The sequence below is a fragment of the Pteropus vampyrus genome, unplaced genomic scaffold, assembly GCF_000151845.1.
Source record: "Pteropus vampyrus isolate Shadow unplaced genomic scaffold, Pvam_2.0 Scaffold94, whole genome shotgun sequence".
Lineage (NCBI taxonomy): Eukaryota > Metazoa > Chordata > Mammalia > Chiroptera > Pteropodidae > Pteropus > Pteropus vampyrus.
Window position 1 is genome coordinate 839,668 of NW_011888875.1, and position 449 is coordinate 840,116.

Genomic DNA, 449 nt, shown 5'->3' on the forward strand with positions numbered 1-449 from the left:
GGTGCTCGCCCGCGGGCCGGACTTTTGTTAGCGCCAGGCGCCTCCTCTCGCCGCCCAGCGTCAATCACAGCTGGAGCCCCGGGGAGGAAGGCCGGCCCGGAGATGCGCGGCCTTTTAAAGGGGCAGCGCGCCTTTTCGGGGCTCTGGCTCGCGGCCCCAGCCTCCACGCAGGCCTTCGCGCCACCCGCGCACCGCTCTGAGCGAAAGAACGTGCTCTTGGCTCGATTTTATCATTGTTCTTTTACAGGCTTGGCCCCCAATTTGTAAGACGAGCTTCCAGGCGTCGTTTGAAATCCCTTGGTTTCGCCTGCAAATATGGCCTGTTTTAGGTGTGGGGGCATTTAAAATAAACATGCCTTAGAGTCCGACGATGTCTGACAATTTCAGGTATATATGCTGTCATTCTCCTGTGGCTCCCACACTTGGGGACTGAGGTGAGGGAATGGAGG